General features: G+C 45.2%; 1 long non-coding RNA gene across 1 annotated transcript; it reads right to left on the bottom strand.

Moving 5' to 3' along the window:
* Nucleotides 1–2274: 2274 nt before the first annotated feature.
* On the bottom strand, nucleotides 2275–5700 carry LOC116984485. The gene is made up of 3 exons (XR_004415043.1): nucleotides 5649–5700; nucleotides 3874–4004; nucleotides 2275–2718 (listed from the first exon to the last, which is right to left on the bottom strand). It is a non-coding gene; the product is annotated as an uncharacterized LOC116984485 (long non-coding RNA).
* Between the last annotated feature and the right edge of the window lie 13133 nt (nucleotides 5701–18833).

Below are 18833 nucleotides of genomic sequence, written 5' to 3'. Positions count from 1 at the left end.
AGCAAAATGTTTGCCCAGTCAGCACTTGGTTTCACTGATACAATGATTGGATTTAATTCTGGCAAATGCAATATTACTGGGAAAGTTTAAAAACTCCAAGTAATGAATGCAAATTATTTGATTGATGAAAATAGATCATTTCAGAGGTAAGCCATCACAGGTATTTAAACAATGCAGACATGCCATCAATCTGTGCACCAAGATGTCCAACTGTTGACATCTGAAAAAGGGTCTAGACCCGAAACTTCGCCCATTCCTTCTCTCCAGAGATGCTCCCTTACCCACTGAGATACTCCAGCATCCATACTCCATCCGGTGTCTATCCAATTGGTTCCTTTCCCCTCCTCATTTAACCACAATTAATAATGCTTCTACCAAACTGATAGCACAGTACAAATCCAGCAATGGTTGCCTCGCCAACAGTCTGTTTGTCCCTTCCTTCTTTGTTGTTTTAATAGTATGTGTTAAATCAGGGGTCGGCAACCTTGTTCTGCATAGGGGTCAGGATGCATGGCTGTGAGCGGATGGCGGGCCACATCTACCACATGTACACATGGAGCCCGCCCCCATCCCGCCCTGGATGGCAGGCATCAAATCACGTGTTTACATAGATCCCGCCCCTTCGAGGACGCCACCGGAGCACTGGCCCCTAGTTACGAGCAATCACGAACATTGCGTACCTACGGAGCATTGCCTTGGCTCGTCCTGAAGGCGGTGGCTCAAATACTTATACTCACTCGTCCCCGGCCTATTGACAACCCCGATCCCGACAGCGAAGCCCAGACATAGAAGGCGCTTTTGTGCAGGATACGGTACAGCCAGAACTCGGCGGACTGCCGTGCTCGGCTGCGCTCGGCGCTCGACGGTTCTGGCATTGCAGCCACCAGCGCAGGCTTCCTTGCATCCTTGCTTCACCGTGCCTGGGTGCCGTGGCCTAGTGCTTGGGAAGAGGAGCCCGGCCTCATGCAGGGCGCTGACAGGAGGATTGAATGCGTCTTTTTCTGCGGGTTTCACCCAACCCTCAGTCTGAAAATCACCTTCCAGGTACTGGAGATGATGGAAGTCTGCGGGCGGGGTGATTGTGGAAAAAAATCTACGCCTGTGTGCCGGATGATTTCGGGTTCCGGGCAGAATTCGGCCCGTGGGCCGTAGGTTGCCACCCCCTGTGTTAAATGGATGTTTTAGAGCTCTTTAGCTTGTTTTATGTGGGGAGGGGGGGGGGGGGGAGGAGTAGGGCGGGGGTTGGGGGAAACTTTTTAAATCTCGTATCTCGACGGAGATGCAATTTTATTTCCGTATCGTAACTCTGTCCGCACTGCGCCCAAACATTGAGGAGTTGGCGGCCTCTTGCAGGAGATCGATTTGGGAGCTCCAACCAAGGGAGCCTGCAGATTTAATATCGTGGAGCTTGTGATCCATTTGGTAGGGAATGACGTCGTAGCTCCAAACGTGTAGCCTGCGGACTTTAACATCATGGAGCACGCGGTCCCTGGTGGGAGACCGAGCTCCAAGCCGCAGGAGCTTCGACCGCCCAGACGTGGGAACTTCAATCGCCCCGATGGGGGAACTTCGATCGCCCCGGCGCGGGGGCTTCGACCGCCAGCTGCGCGAGCTTCGATCGCTCCGATGGATGGTTCGACCATGGGAAAATAAAGAGGGATCAAGATTGAACTTCATTTCCTTCCACCACAGTGATGAAAGTGGGGAATGCACTGTGCTGGATGTTTATGTTAACTTTTATGTAGTTGTGTGTCTTGTTCCCTTTTTTTAGTATGGCTATATGGCAATTCACATATCACTGTACCGTAATTGGTACATGTGACAATAAAAGGCCTTTGAAACCTTTGAAACATTTGACTTCCAATTAAGTTAAATAACCAGTATGCAAGCAACCAACCTGACTCATTTACCAAGTCATCTCTTTTTGTGTGGAATGCATGTACAAATAATATAGAGCAAAGAAGATCAACAATTAATGGAGCAGCATTCAAACCACTACTTTAATGATAAATATATCTGCCACATAAGTTTGAATTTGGAGCCTTATTACAGGTTTCCTTTCTGTAATGAGGGCGTTAACAAAAATTGGTGGAGTGAAATAATGTACAAACCGTGCCAATTTTGTGATTATGGTTGTTTGTATAAAAAGCATACAATTTCACTTGCAATTTCATGATACATTGAAAGTTCCTAAAAAATGATTTTTCTTGACGAGTATCATTGCTGACATAAATGAAGGGCAGTAATAAAACTGTCAGCAAACAACCCCTATCCTTCATTAATAATTCTTAATGAACTGCCACATTTCAAATATGCCTAATAATATATTTCAAAAACAGTTAAGTGTATAAAACAAAAGCAGGCAAGTTAACCAACAATGAAATTACTTCACTAATACATCCTGGTTCCCCTTTTGGAATCATTCACATTCACATTGGAAAATGATTTCAAAAATGCCATTTTCACATTGAACATTTGCATTCACAAAAATTAAATGACCTGTTGCATTATTTAGACAGGTTCAATCAATACGCTTCTTTGTCCATGTTTCCTTATGTTTGACTTGATTTCCATGAGGTAGGCTGTACTCTTGCTGATTGTCCACCCGATCTGCATTAGGCCTCGTATACCTCACTTCAACAGATCGTCGGATGTGCTACAGGTTCTTCATACCTCTGGGAAATGTAACTTTGTTCAAAGCTCGGTTCTGACATTTGCCTGTGAAATCAATCAAGTTTCTTGATTCTGAGTCACAAGAATGTTAGAGTTGAATGTGCCCACCAGGAGCCATGGAAGTCAGGATTAGAATCATGGTTACAGGAGCAGAAACTCAGTTCAATGAAGGCAGCTGAAGGAGTTAATGTGTTGGAGGGAGGAGGGGGGAACTGAGCATACACTGCTTAGAAGATCTTCCTCAGGATCTATAACACAGTTGGCATTGTTAATATGCTTGAGGAGCAGTCCATCAGCCAAAACTGCTGCTGCTGCTCTATACAGCTTCCTGCAACAGTACTTGCTGCCTGTTGTTCCAAGGTAGTCTTGATTTATCATCATCATTTGTTATATTTCATACTCCTTCCAGAGGATGTTGTTTTCATTTCCCTGACTGCATTCAAAGCTGCCTCGCAGCACAGCACTGATACGCCACTTGTCACAGCAGCCAATACATCATCTTTACCACAGTTGGTGACAATTGAAATGAGGGCTCTCTGGAATTTCTGCCCAGGGTCATTTTTCTACATAATCTTCCTCACAATCAGCCAGTATCTTCCACTGATAAGTGCACTGCTGTTCTGTTCCTGCCCCGCTAGTGGGAGTTCTCACCAGCAAATGACCATGGATGCGTATGCCAGCTACATTCCTGAATTGTGTAAGAAGGAACTGCAGATGCTGGCCTAAACTGAAGATAGACACAAAAAGCTGGAGTAACTCAACAGGACAGGCAGCATCTCTGTGGAGAAGGAATGGGTCTTGACTCGAAATGTCACCCAATCCTTCTCTCTAGAGATGCTGCCTGTCCCGCAGAGTTACTCCAGCTTTTTGTGTCTATCTTACATTCCTGAATTTACCTTCAACCCCTTTTATTAGAAACACTGGAGCACAGCTGCCAGGGCTATCCTAGGGGTATCCTATCTGTTGCTCCTCAGGAGGAAAAATCGCCTTCTCCTCACACACCACCAACTCCGAATGAATCAGGCCAAAGCAGAGCTTTGAGGGTCACCAGAAAAAAACATTCAGCACATCACTGGGATTTGAAGTAAAGAGGCAGGGGCCTAGATTGGCATTCTGACAACATCCCTCACACACGGCCTGTTGTGTTGCTCAAGTGAGCAGACAACACAGAGAGTTACATAGTTGGACAGAAATACCTACCTTTCTATGACGCCGTTCTTGACTTCAGATCATCTCCAAATGTTTTACAATACAGCCAACAAAGTATTATTGCAGCAGAGCCACCATTGTAATGTAGGGAATTCATCAGCCAGTTTGTGTCCAGTAACCTCCTGCAAGTAACAATGTGACAATGATAAGATGCAAAGCTTTTTCTGGATGTTGATTTATGGCTAAGATCCCAGTTCCTCTTCAAAATAACACCATTGGAACTTTTGTCTCTGTGAGGGCGGCAGGGATCTGGGTTTCATATCTCATCCAAAAGATGACACCTCTACAGGAGAGCTGACTGCAGCAGTCATATGATGCCTTTAACCTCCATCTTGCCAGACTAGTTGTCTCTCTGAAAGTGGAGCCAGGTCTCAACAATACTGTAGCTGTTACCATCTGAGTTTTGAAAAGAATGAGCACAAAATCTTGTTTTGAATCTCAGGCTGCCATCAATCATGCTTCTGTTGGTGAGACGATTATGAGACTCCACACCTCCACCATTCCTGCAGAGAGGTCTCAGAGAGAATTAAAGGCTGCCTTCATCACTGCTACATAAACCTTTCTGCATTCATCACACAGAACAGTTTACCAGATGCAACTTCCGCCTTCCCATTTGATGAGCACTTTTCCACTTTCAAAAATAATTGGGAAATAAACTCAACAGTGAGAAATTTAAGAATTAAAATATCCCATTTCTTTAATGTGCTGTGCTCTTTTACCTCCTTGACAACGAGACTGATGGCCAAGTAAAAAAGCAGAGCAGATCACAAATCCGAGCATTGAGGTGATTGTAAGTAAAATTGGTGAAAGGAATGTGTTAAAGCAAAGGCACATGGGTGACTCCCAATTTGCATTTCATCAGCTTGCTCCAAAATTATTATATAATGCATTGAATTTCATTATTTTCTATGTGATTCATGAGGACAATATAAACTGATAATGATGGTGGTAATGACTGTTGATGTATTCTATTATTTCAGATTGTAACTGAATGACAGAGAGTAGCTGATAGCAAAGGCCATGCAATGAGGTTTCATGTTTGAGGAGCAATAAGAGTCAGACCAGTCAAGGCTATGTGCTTTCTACAAGAAATGTTTACATGAATTCCAACTTGCGGCTGGCTGACGTACACTTATGTCAAATATGCCCTTTTGCCCTTGGTCATTTCATCCTTTAACTTGCTATGAAAAATGGTGGTTTGTAGATCATGAAGAAGGTTTGCTTAATGCCCCTGTCCCACTTAGGAAACCTGAACGGAAACCTCTGGAGACCTTGCGCTCCACCAAAGGTTTCCGTGAGGTTCCCGGAGGTTCTGGTCACACTCCATGAGTCACCAGAGGTTTTTGTCACTTGCCTGGAAAGCCTCGACTGAAGTATGAGCTGCATCTACTGATCAAAGATCCTATAGGATCTTTGCTATCGACCACACACACACCCACACACACACACACACACACACACGCACGCACGCACGCACGCGCACGCACACACACACACACACACACAAACAAATCGCGAAGGTGGGGGCCAGGGAAAGCGGAGGAGCACTGTCTGCGCGATGAAGAGGAAGGTAAACGGCTGCCACAGAGCACGGTAAGTCATTTAGAGAGCGCGGGAAGGAGGGAGAGAAGGGGAAGAGAAGGGGAGAGAGAAGGGGGAAGAAGGGGAGAGAAGGGGAGTGAAGTGGGGAGAAGGGGAGAGAAAGGGGGGGGGAGAAGGAGTGGAGACGGTTTTAATAAGTTTAATAAAGTTGGCGGGCATTTTACCTTCCGGCGGATCTTCTCGGTCTTGTAAACCAAAGATCATACAGGATCTTTGCTGAAAACTCCAACGAGCCAATCAAATTGGCCGGTCAGCGAAGGAGATTGCCTTCGACTGCCTGAAAGTAAATAGCAATCCCACTCCACTGGCTTCGACCAAATGGCAACCTTGTGTGGGGCGCAACATCTCCAGAGGTTTCCGTTCAGGTTTCCTAAGTGCGGTTCCTGGAGGTTCCCGGAGGTTTTTGTCAGTCTCCCTAATGGTTGAAAGTGATTTCCGCTTCTTCTATGTTCCGCCGATTATTTTTTGAAATAATCGCCGGAACATAGAAGAAGCGGAAACCACTTTCGACCATTAGGGAGACTGACAAAAACCTCTGGAACCGCACGGAAACCTTGGGTGGGGCGCAAAGTTTCCAGAGGTTTCCGTTCAGATTTCCTAAGTGGGGCAGGGACATAAGGCTACAGGATGATATAGATCAGCTACACATTTGAATATTTGCAGAGCAATTGTAAATATAAATTAATCTAGAGAAGTGCAAAGTAACATGTTTTGGGGAGAAAAACAAGAATGGTATATGAAGTAAATGGTGGCACCCAAGGAAGGGTTGATAAACAAAGGGTCCTTGGGATATATCTATAGATCCATGATAATGAAAGTACTAGTGAGAAAGGTGGTGGAGAATGCATAGGGGATACTTGCATACATTGGCTTTAGCATAGAATGTAAGAGCTGAGAAATCATGTCACAATTTTTTTTTTAACCGGTGAAGCCACATGTGGAGCTTTGTGCGAAGTTTGGATCACCAGATAGTAGGAAGGATGAGATTGCATGGACGATTATGCAGAGAAATTTCACCATGGTGATGTCTGCATTGGAATATTGCAGATATAAGGAGAGACTGGATTTGCTTGACTGAGGTTGCAGAGAAAAAATGAGGTGAATACAGCAACAATAGACTATTAACACAATATAAAGACCTATTTGCAAAGTAATTCTCATCTTTCAGTTGAAATAGGCCTTTTTTTCAACATGCTCTATGTTGATTCAAGTCCAGGGACATGTATCACTGTAACCAAATGTATTGTATTGATGTCTTAGTGTTGTCAGGTCCTGCATTAAGACAGGCTTATGGCATTGGCCATTGGGAATTTTTGCTTTGATCAAGAAATAGAGTAGGGATGCTAGATAATTCTGGTCAGTAAACTATGTCAAATTCCTGCAATCTTGGCTGTAATGTTGAAACTTGACATCACACACCACAGATCATTCCAGGAATTCTATTGCTGGCTATTTGAACTTGTACAGAATAGTGGAAGCAGAAGTAATACCTATGCTTAAATGGCAATATATCCACATGGTCAAGTGACCAATTATTGGAATAGAATTCTGAGGAGACATTGGAAACAATTAATATAGATTCATTTGAATAGAAAGCAGGTGGATTTGTGTCTGTTTTTAACTCTTTGGCACTTAGTGTACAAATATATTAAATACTAGACTAAGTGGGACCCATTGGGTCCCAGCATCACACAGGAGGGCTGGTCATCCAACGCAATATTCCACCTCTCCACCAATTCTAATATTGGTGGCCAGTTGGGAGGGGGGGGGGGCTTTCTGGAGCGCTAGTATGGGTGTTGTGGGCTGAAGGGACTGGTTTCCAGAGGGCTAGTATGCAAATTGTGCGCCAAATGGATTCTTGGGCTGGCGTCTCAGTCAATCAAGCCTGTTGTACTGGCAACTCACTCACTCACGGCTGGTGGGCTGGTAGTTGACTCACGGCTAATCCTTGAAATTCTATGTCAAGCAGGGTATAAGGCCACCAAATTCAAGTGCAGTTTCTTACCACTTCTAGCAGGGTGCGAGGCCACCAAATTCAAGTGCAGTTTCATACCATTTGAAGTAGGGTGCAAAGCCACTAAAGACAGCGAGTCGTAACCTCTCCCTCCTCCATCTTGCAGAGACTGAGCCACACCCACATTTCCGGGTTATATAACCCCTCCCTCCCCCCACCGGAAAAGGTGTGGCTTTCATGGAGTGATTAACAGGAGAGAGATTCTCAACATTTAAAAAAAAACTAATAACACTTTTATTTTTCATTGATGGGAAGAATTCTCTGCATCTGTTCAGTGGAGGGGGGCTGAGTAAGATGGCCAAAAATCACAGCCGTAAGTGGTAGCGTTTTATCTAAAATCAATATACAGTGCAAACAGGAAGTAAGTGCAATTACAGTAGTGCCTTTTAACTTCAAGCCAAAGCACCCAAGCCACCATTTGCAGTAAGTAGTGCCTTTCAACTTCAAAGCTCCCAAGCCACCATTTGCAGTAAGTGGTGCCTTTCAACTTCAAGCCAATGCACCCATGCCCCCATTTGCAGTAAGTAATGCATTTTAACTTCAAGCCATTGCACCCAAGCCACCATCTGCAGTAAGAAGTGCCTTTCAACTTCAAGCCACATCCAAGCCACACCCAAGCCACCATTTGCAGTAAGTGGTGTCTTTCAACTTCAAGCCACACCCAAACCATCATGTGCAGTAAGTAGTGCCTTTCAACTTCAAGCCAAAGCAACCAAGCCACCATTTGCTGTAAGTAGTGCCTTTCAACTTCAAGCCACACCCAAGCCACACCCAAGCTACCATTTGCAGTAAGTGGTGTCTTTCAACTTCAAGCCACACCCAAGCCACCATTTGCAGTAAGTAGTGCCTTTCAACTTCATGCCACCATTTGCAGTAAGTGGTGTCTTTCAACTTCAAGCCACACCCAAGCCACCATTTGCAGTAAGTAGTGCCTTTCAACTTCAAAGCTCCCAAGCCACCATTTGCAGTAAGTAGTGCCTTTCAACTTCAAGCCACACCCAAGCCATCATTTGCAGTAAGTAGTGCCTTTTAACTGTGTGTGGAGGGGAGGGGGGTTTAGGGGAGGGATGGTGGGGGAGGGGAGGATGGGGAGAAAAAGAGGGGAGAGAGAGAGAGAGAGTGAGAGGGGGGAAGAGGAGAGGGGGGGGAGAGGAGAGGGGGGAGACGGAGATGAGGAGGGGGGGGGAGAGGGAGAGGGAGAGGAGAGGAGGGGGCGGAGGAGAGGGGGTGAGAGAGGAGAGGGGGGAGAGAGGAGGAGGGGGGGAGAGGAGGAGAGAGGGGGAGAGGAGGAGAGGGAGGGGGGTGAGAGGAGAGGGGGGGGGGAGAGGAGAGGGAGGGGGGAGAGAGAGTGCCTTTTTACTTCAACCCAAACCCAAACAACCATTCGCAGGCAGTGCTTTTTTACCTCTAACCATATTTTCATTTTCAAACCAAATTAAGGGTACTCACAGTGCTGTAGACATTTGTCAGTGTCATTCAGAGCTCTGATTGAGGCACACCACTTGCAGAGACTGATTGAGGCACACCACTTGCAGAGACTGATTGAGGCACACCACTTCCTGGTTTTCTAGTCCCTCCCCCTCCCTCCAGCAGGGGCAGCAGAGAGAATGGGGAATTTTGTAAAAACATTAATATCTCTGTCAATTTTCATCGACGGGAAAAATCCTCGGCACACATGCGGCGGAGGGGGGCTCTGAGCGTGGTGGACAAAAATGACGGCCTTAGGTGGCGGCGTACTCTCGGAAATCGCAGCACAGAAAGCCAAAACCGGTCAAGAACAGACTTTTAGTAATATATAGATAGATGGCATGTGGTAAGTATAATGTCTATTAGAACCAAAATATCACTTTAGGACACTGGTCGTCGAGATACTCCTTACATAGGGGCTTTCCCATGCCATTTCGAGACCTGTTAAATACCAAGGGTCAATTGTTAAGTTTGGCAGAAACTCTCCTGTCTTGTTGCATGACAGTCAAGAGAATGAAAATATATAAACTATGTTTGGAACTGCTTTCATGATTACTCCTATCCGATCATTGGCTTGGCATCCAATGTCAAACATGAAGTTGCTCAGATGTTTGTTTAGCCTCCAGCTAAAATTTTCTGTACATGAATCAAATGCCAGCTTTTGGCTCTCCAAAACATGAGTGCTAATTAACAGTGTAGATTCGGAGCTGATAAATATGCCGGTCTATCCAAACCAGGGTTAAGTGAAGGAGAAGCCATGATCCTAATCCAGCTCTGAGTTCTTAGCTTGCTAACAACCAGGTGAAATGCCTGCCTGAAACTCACTTGCCAAGACACAGGTCAGTGCTCCTGAAACTATTTCAGAAAGGGTGTTACCCAATAACCAATTTAGAAATGGGTTCTCATGGTAACAGTCTTTGCAGCTATAGATTGGTGTGACAAAGTCACACATAATTTTCAAGTGCACTTTGACCATCTTGAAAGAACTTAACATCGCATCTAATGTAACTACAAAATGGTTTAGCCCAGTTAACTACATAATGCACAAATTAACATGATAGATGGAATGGTGGAAAGTGCACTTATGGACCTCTTTTTATTTCTCTTTTGCAATTTCTATGGTGCTATTAATCAAATGCCTTAACGTGACAGTATACTGAGAGTTGACACTGAGAGATCTAGCAAATTAAGTGCAATCAACTGCAACAGCAGCTCTGTGTAAAGTTGCAGTTCAGTAAAAATTGATAGCTGTTCACCCATCTGCTTGGTTCCAATGTCAAAAGATATGAAGTGAAGTGCAGTGGGACAGATGGTATTCATAGATTGCCTTATGCATGACTGCAGTAAATGAAAATCCCAAAATACAACTGCAAATTTTAGAAAATTTAATCAAAAATGCTGGAAACATGCAACAAGTCAGGCTGCATCTGCAGAAAAGTGGGTAGAAAGAAAAGGAGTTAATATTAAGCAGCAGAGAGGGGAGGGACGAGGAGGGCAGAGCAGGTGGCATAGTGGCATAGTTAATAGAGCCTCACAGATCCAGCTACTTCAAGGTTTCAAGGTCAGTTTATTGTCACATGTACCAATTAAGGTACAGTGAAATTTGAGTTACCACACAGCCATACAAAGTGAATAGCGACAAGACACACAACCACATAAAAGTTAACATAAACATCCACCACAGTGGATTCCACATTCCTCACTGTGATGGAAGGCAATAAAGTTCAAGCTTCCTCTTGTTCAATCCTGTCCTTCCATGCTGTCTTTATGTAGTTTGCACCATCTCTCTGTGTGGGTTAGGTCTGAGTGCTTTGGTTTACTCTTACATCCTCACATGAATGGGTGAAACAGTGACGCAGTGGTAGAGTTGCTGCCTTACAGCGCCAGAGACCAAGTTTCCATCCTGACCACGAGTGCTGTCTGTACAGAGATTGTATTTTCTCTCTGTGACATGCGTGGGTTTTCTCCGGGAAGGTTTCCTCCCACATTCTAAAGATGTAAAGTTTTGTAGACTAATTGGCTTGGTATAAATGTAAATTGTCCCTAGTGTGTGAAGGATAGTATTAGTGTATTGGGATTACTGATCGGCGTGGGCTTGGTGGGCCAAAGGGACTGTTTCCTCGCTGTATCTCTAAACTAAACTAAATCCCAAAAGTTATGCAGTTTTGGTAGTTCATTTGACCCCTTGTCCATGTGTGTAGTTGAATTGAAGGGAAATTGAGGAGAATTGATTAAAGGGAAAGTTATTGATGGAATGGGATTACATTGTGAACTAGCATGAACTCAATTGGCCAAAATGGTATCCTTGTAGTGATATGGTCACCGCAGTGGGACAGCCCCTCAACGCGACTTTAGAAGAGTTTGTCCTCGACCAATACTCGCAGCATGGTCGACTTGAGGTCCTAGGAGGTCTTTGTAACTCTCCTTCATGCTCGACAGTAGTCACCGCGAACTCGAGACCTCAGCAAGCTGAAAAATGCCCGCAAGTAAAAAAAGGTTGCCATGGAAAAAAAATCGATATTGTTTTACTCGTAGGTTTAGTCGAGGTAGGTCGTAGTAGGTCGTAATGCTAGTCGTAGGTAATCGAAGGAAATCAAAGGTAATCGAGGGTATTCGCAGGTAAAGCTCGTTGAGAAAAAAAGGTCAGTAAAACCGACTGGTAATGTTAAATGCCCGCTAAACTTTATTAAGAGTTGTCTGGCTTCTTAAAAGTGTCTCCACTCCTTCTCCCCCCCCTTCTCCCCCCTTCTCCCCCCTTCTCTCCCCTTCTCTCGCCTTCTCTCGCCTTCTCTCCCCTTCTCTCCCCCTCACTCCCCCTCCCTCCCTCCGAGCTCTCTAAAGAACTTACTGTAACTGTGCCAGCCGTCTTTTATCTTCCTGTTCATTGCGGGTGTGAATTTCAGACAGCGCTCCCCTGCTTTCCCTGTGTTTGCGATGTGTTTGTTTGTGTGTGTGTGTGTGCAGACGGTCGATCCAGCTCGTGGTTTAATCGCTGATGGTCGATCCAGCTCGAGGTTTTTCAGGCTAGTGCCCTCGAGCTTGAAGGCCAAAGACAGTCGCTGAAAAGTTGCGTTAGTGAGACAGGCCCTTTACATTCCTTATTTGTGTTCCCACTCTCTAACTGGTTCCTTTCATAGATTTTATGAACAAAGGACCACGTTTTCCCTCTCTAATTACCCCAATAATCCATCATTCAAATACATCTTTTCCTCACTAGCAATCCTGGAGTCGCTCAGTCAGAGAAATTCCATTTGTTCCAACAACACTCCCACATCTTATTTGCAACTTGATACTAACAGTTTTTTCTCCTTCCCCAGTTCTGACAAGGGGTCTTCAAACTGAAACATTAACGCTGATTTTTTTTTCTACAGTTGCTGCCTGATCTGTTGAATTGTTCAAGTGGTTCCTTCTTTTAATGCAAGGTGCATTATAAATGGTCATCAGCAGTCTATGACACCGAGAGCAAAACAAAATTACACTATTTAATTTATTCAGGAGAATGGTATTTATGTGATGTATCATCTAGGTCTTTGGCGCTGGGATCAATAATCTGGGGATATAGATAAAAGGTAATAGGCACAATCATTGGAGGGGAGCTGAGAAAGAGATTGGAGGAAAGTCAGGCATCATGGCCAAAGAAGAAGGATAGCATGAGGAACTATCACTTCCTTCTGAGCTATCAACCTCTTCACTTCTTGGATTCTATAGAACCAGATATCATCCTACAACATCCAACATCCAGAGCTATTATTTGATTCCACTCATCTTGGAAGTAATAGACAATAGACAATAGACAATAGGTGCAGGAGTAGGCCATTCGGCCCTTCGAGCCAGAACCACCATTCACTGTGATCATGGCTGAACATCCACAATCAGTACCCCGTTCATGCCTTCTCCCCATATCCCTTGACTCCGTTGTCTTTAAGAGGTCTATCTAAAGTCCCTGTCCCACTTATGCCCCTGTCCCACTTAGGAAACTATGGTGACCTTGCGCCCCATTCAAGGTTTCCATGAGTCGCCAGTGGTTTTGGTCACTCGCCTGGAAAGCCTCGACCGAAGCGTGAGCTGCATCTACTGACCAAAGATCCTTTGCTACCGACCACACACACGCGCACACACACACACACACACACACACACACACACACACACACACACACACACACACACACACACACACACACACACACACACACACACACACACACACACACACCGCAAAGGTGGGGGCCAGGCTCAGCGGAGGAGCGCTGTCTGCGCGATGAAGAGGAAGGTAAATGGCTGCCACAGAGCACGGTAAGTCCGTTAGAAGGGAGGGAGGGGAGAGAAGGGGAAAGAAGGGAGAGAAGGGGAGAGAGAAGGGGAAGAGAGAAGGGGAAGAGAGAAGGGGAGAGAGAAGGAGGGAGAGGGGGGAGAGAAGGGGGGAGAGACGGGGATATAGAAGGGGGGGGAGGAGAAGGAGTGGAGACAGTCTTTAAGAAGTATAATAAAGTTAGCGGGCATTTTACCTTCCGGCGGATCTTCTAGGTCCTGAAAACCAAAGATCCTATAGGATCTTTGCTGAAAACTCCAATGAGCCAATCAAAATGGCCGGTCAGCGAAGGAGATTGCCTCCGACTGCCTGTATGTAAATAGCGACCTCACTCCACCGGCTTCGACCAAACGGCAACCTATTTTTAGTCGAGGCCGGTTTTGATTTTGTTGAAATAATCGCAGGAACATAGAATTAGCCTCGACTACGCGGAAACCACTTTCGACCATTAGGGAGAGTGACCAAAACCTCCGGGAAGGTTTGTCCACCTTCAAACGCAACAGTACCTTCAGTACTTCTTTGACGGTAACCCTGACGGCTCTCAAGATACTTCCAGTGACTGCTCCAATTTCCTCAGTCCTACTGTCTTTCTCCTTGGTAAATACAGAGGAGAAATACTCATTGAGGACCTTGGCCATCTTCTGTGGCTTCACACAGAGGTGACCACTATGATTCTTGAGACGTCCCACTCTCTCTCTAGTTACCCTTTTCCTCCTTATGTATTTATAAAATCTTTTGGGATTGTCCTTAATGCTACCTGCCAGAGCCATCTCCTGGCCCCTTTTTTGACCTGATTTCCTTTTTTAGTTTATTCTTTAGTTCCCAAAACTCCTCCAGGGATGCACTTGATCCCAGCTGCACATACCTGTCCCATGCATCCTTCTTGTTTTTGACTAATGTCTCAATTTCCCTCATCAGCCATGCTTCCGTATGTTTGCCTGCTTTGCCCTTCACTTTCTTCAGTACACTTTTAAAAATATCCCACATGGCCGATGTTTCTTTCCCCTCAAATAACCTGCTCCAGTCAACTTGAGCGAGACCTTCTCTCATACCCTCAAAGTTGGCCTTAACCCAGTTGAGCATTTTAACATGTTGACCCTCTCCGTCCCTATCCATAACTATCTTAAACCAAATCGAACTGTGGTCACTGGTCCCAAAAGGCTCCTCCACACACACTTCATTAACTTGTCCTTCTCAATTTCCCAATACTAGATCCAGCATTGCCCTCTCATGTGTGGGGGTCTCCACATACAATACAATACAATACAATACAATACAATACACTATTTTACTTCGGAGTCACGTGAGTGATTACGTGAAGAACCCCGCCAGGACGCATGCTTGTCATATATCGCTACACGCATTGCAACGAGTTACAACAGGGGGAACGATGTTCCCCTTAGCGGCAGAATTTGAAAGCCGGGAACAGCAGGTACGGAGTCTCTGCATTCTTTCCACTTACTTCACAGGTGGAGGCATGGACAGATCCATGAGAAACAAGAAGGCTGCGAAAAAGCTGGCGGGGGAGAACCGCGTAGTTGCGGGCAGCCAGCAGCGGCCAACGGCACACCAATCTCCCGTAATGGGAACAGCTGTGCCCAACTTCGCTCCCGCACCGGCCACGGCCGGGCGGTAAAGCGAAGCAAAAAACTAACAGAGTCGTTGACTCCGATGAGTCCGACTTTGAACAGCCGCGAGCGGCCAGTGCCCGTGAGCATTGGGGCCGGTTGGAGCGGCTTCAGGAGCAGCCGCGAGCTGCCAGTGCCCGAGAGCATAGGAGCCGGTTGAAGCGGCTTCAGGAGCAGCCGCGAGCTGCCAGTGCCCGAGAGCATTGGAGCCGGTTGGAGTGGCTTGAGGAACAGGAGCAGCCACGAGTGGCCAGTGCCCGAGAGCATTGGAGCCAGTTGGAGCAAATACTCCAAAGTGGCAGGCTCTGGGAGATGGAGAGTAGTTACAGTGGGGAGCTAGTAAGTCCTACAGCAGTACCTCTTGTAGGGCTGCACAGTGTTTCTCCCTCATCAGAGGGGAGTACAGGGGGTCAATTCTGGGCTGACCCTGAAGAGGGGTGTGCAGAACATACCCCTAGTGTGCATGGGGTGCAAGAAAACCTATTGGATATGATGTCCCAGTTCATTTAACCCGACCAAACTGGCCAAAACCTGGAGCCTAAAATAGCTGCAAGTATCGACTACATGTCATTCAACTAGCTACCAGGACAGGCATTATTGGACACCACAGCAAGACACTTACCACCAGGGAAATGCAAATCACTGAATGTTCCCAGTGTCAACCAGTGTATTTGGAAACATGTCGGAGCATCAATCAGAGCCAGGGACTTGAAACTACAGAACGTTCTGAAAGTCCTAACAGCGGGAATTACGGCTTTCGCCCGCACATTAAACAAACAAGACATGACACAAGATCACCAGGATGCACTGGCTTTATTTTGCAACTCCCAATACGAGTTAAATAGTATTAGGAAGAGTGCCATCCAACCGGCTTTAGACCCCAAATTTGCAGGCCTCTGCAAACCTGGAATCTCCAAACCACCAATATTACTATTTGGAGGTGACTTATCCAAACAGGTAAAATAACTTGACAAAGAGGCTAAAACCCTGGGGCTCATTAAAGCAACGTCCAAAAACTACTTCGGCCAGAAACAGCACCACTACACACCCACCAGTCGGCCAAGACAAACTGGTGCAAGCTCGAAGGCCAGGAACACTCAACATCGGTCTTTTTTAGGCCAAGGCCCAGACCTGCCTTCCTGGAAAATGCGCAAACCCTCAACACCGACCCAACTACAGATCCAGACACCGGCGCCTCAACGTCCACGGAGGATGCAGAAAAAGTAACAAACCTACCACTAGTAACCATGGAGGTAGGTGGGTCTGGTTCCTTAAGAATTGAAGGGAGCATGGAGGTTGGTGGGAGATTACAATTCTATCTGGATGCATGGAATAAGTTAACTACCGACACTTATATTTTAAGTAGTATAGGGTTATACCATAGAATTTATACAAAAACATAACCCTCCAGTTCAGCATGTACCGAACCGAATGTTCGTGCTTACAGGCAAAGAAAAATCAAAAGCACATGCTGAACTACAGCGGCTTTATAAAAAAGGAGTAATTGAGAAAACCCAACACGAATCACAGGAACTCGTGTCCAAACTCGTGTCTTATCATAAACAAGAAAGATGGTGGTTGCCGCATCATCATAGATTTGACTAATTTGAATACTTTCGTACAATATATTCATTTCAAGATGGAAACCTTTGTTACTGCTAAGCAATTGATTTCCAAAGGTTACTACACGGCAAGCATCAATTTAAAAGATACTTACTATACAGTACCCATAGGAGGTGACCACAGATGTTATTTAACACAATGGATTATCTGGGGTTCACCATTAACTCAGTTCACATGTCAGTGACTTTACCGAAAGAAAAGGTTACAGCCTTGATAGAGGCTTGCAGCAAAATCATTGACATCACTAAACCATCCATCAGACTGGTAGCAAGAATAATTGGCAAAATAGTGGCTGCGTTTCCAGCCACACAATTCGGACCTTTACATTATCGAAATTTACAGAGGGCTAAAATACGAGCACTCAAAATTAATGGTGGTCATTTTTACAGACCAATAATGCTACCAACAGAGGCCATAATGGAACTAAAATGGTGGAAAGATAACATTAGGCATTGTTCAAATCCAATCATTATCAGCAACCCGTCTATGGTACTACAAACTGATGCCAGTGCACTTGGTTGGGGTGCTACCAATTCCATCTCCAGCTGTGGAGGGAGATGGAATGCACAGGAGGCATCATTATTACAAACACTGGGCATTAACTACCTGGAAATGTTAAATGCATTCCATGGCCTTAAGTCATATTGTTCTGGGTTATATCACCAGAATGTTAGACTACAAATTGACAACACCACCGTGGTAGCATATATCAACCATATGGGTGGAAAAAAATCGACATCATGTGACAATATGGCCAACACAATTTGGCAGTGGTGTATCCAGAGAGATATTTGGATATAAGCTACCTACTTATCAGGTAAACTAAATTTAGTGGCAGACACCAGGTCACGCAAATTCAATGAAAACACTGAATGGATGTTGGATAAAAATGTATTTGCTGAAATTACAGCACGGTATGGAACACCAGATATCGATCTATTCGCATCCAGGCTCAATCACCAGTTATCGAATTATGTTTCATGGGAACCAGACCCTGGGGCAGCGGCAACAGATGCATTTTCGCTGCATTGGGGGAAATTGTCTATTTATGCATTCCCTCCTTTCTGCCTCATCAGTCGGGTATTAAGGAAAATACAGCAAGACTCTGCGTCTGGTATTTTGATAGTACCCGATTGGCCTACTCAACCATGGTTCCCGGTGATACTCGACATGGTATTAGAACCATGCATCACCATCCATCATAGACCTAATTTACTGGTTCATCCCGTAACAAGGGAAAGTCACCCATATCATAATTATATAAACCTATTAATTTGTAGAGTTTGAAAGGACCTCTACTACACCTGGGACTGACAGACCGAACAGTGGATATTATTTCAGCGGCCCACAGACAGTCCACCAAAACACAGTACTTGGTGTACATCAAGAAATGGGAAATGTACTGTCACAACAATAACATCACCCACAGATCTATGAACATCCCGTCTGTTTTGGAATTCCTGGCAAGCCTCCATTACGATGAGGGGCTCAGTCATAGTGCCATCAACTGCGCCAGAAGTGCTCTGTCAACATACCTGTGGCAAGGAACAGAGCGGCATTCTGTTGGGACACACCCCCTGGTAACCAAACTCATGAGGGGCATTTTTAATGTTAATCCCCCAAGAACCAGGTACTCCCAAATATGGGATGTGAGCATTGTACTGACCATGTTAAGAAACTGGTCTCCAGCTACAGCTCTGTCCCTACAGAAACTGACTATGAAAACAGTCATGCTGATGGCCTAGGTCACGGCACAAAGGGTCCAGTCGCTACAGAAACTAAGGCTGGACAACATGACTATTTCATCTGGAAATTTAACTTTTCACATCAATGAATTAGTCAAACAGAACAGACAGGAGTCAGCAGGCCTAAAAACAGAATTCAGTGCCTATCCGACAGATGATCGTCTCTGTATTGTAACACACTTGCTATTATATATGGAGTATACTAAGATCATCAGAGGCAAAGAAATGGCACTTTTAATCAGCTACAAACAGCCACACAAAAAAGTGACAGTCCAGACCATCTCGAGATGGCTAAAACAGGTCCTAATAAAGGCTGGTGTAGACACTAGCATTTTTAAATCTCACTCCACCAGGGCTGCAGCTACATTGGCAGCTATGAAGTTGGATGTTCCTATGGACCAAATCCTCAAGACAGCAGGATGGTCAACGGAGAAAACTTTCCAACGATTTTATAACAAACCAGTCATTGAACCTGGAACATTTGCAGAAACAATTTTAAGTTCTGTAATATAATTTTACCCCATAAATAGGGGCTATAATTTGGTGATAAATTTATCGTTG

Source organism: Amblyraja radiata, chromosome 2, assembly GCF_010909765.2.
Source record: "Amblyraja radiata isolate CabotCenter1 chromosome 2, sAmbRad1.1.pri, whole genome shotgun sequence".
In the NCBI taxonomy this organism is placed as follows: Eukaryota; Metazoa; Chordata; class Chondrichthyes; order Rajiformes; family Rajidae; genus Amblyraja; species Amblyraja radiata.
Note: the sequence above shows the minus strand (reverse complement) of the source record. Positions and strands in the feature narration are given on the sequence as shown.